We start from the raw sequence: 398 nt of genomic DNA, 5'->3' as shown, positions 1-398 counted from the left end.
ACAGCTGTCTTGTTTCCAAGAAGGAATGCCACAGAAAAAACTTCCCAACCGCTGGAATGCTCCCTCCCACCTGCTGCTTCTGTCTGTTATAATCTGACTTCTCACCCCAGACTGAAGTGGGTGAACAGTGCCTCATATGCCCCAGGTTTAAAAGTATAAAACGGAGGACACAGGGATATTGGGAAAGTTAAACACGCTGAAGAATTCCTTCTCTTCAAATTCTACTTCCTGATCCCAGAAACTTAATCAGTTAAAGTGAAGAGAAGCCTGTAGGTTTGAGATGAGTACCAGCAAAGGGGACCATGCCAAAGGGAACAGATGGCCTATCAGAAAATGTCTTGAATACTACATGCTGGGGGCAGAGGTAGGGGGCTTCTTTGGAGGACGCAGGACAGAGA

This window comes from Phascolarctos cinereus, unplaced genomic scaffold (assembly GCF_003287225.1).
Source record: "Phascolarctos cinereus isolate Bilbo 61053 unplaced genomic scaffold, phaCin_HiC Scaffold_4;HRSCAF=312, whole genome shotgun sequence".
Classification (NCBI taxonomy): domain Eukaryota; kingdom Metazoa; phylum Chordata; class Mammalia; order Diprotodontia; family Phascolarctidae; genus Phascolarctos; species Phascolarctos cinereus.
The sequence above is the reverse complement of the archived record's forward strand: the minus strand, read 5'-3'. Positions refer to the sequence as shown.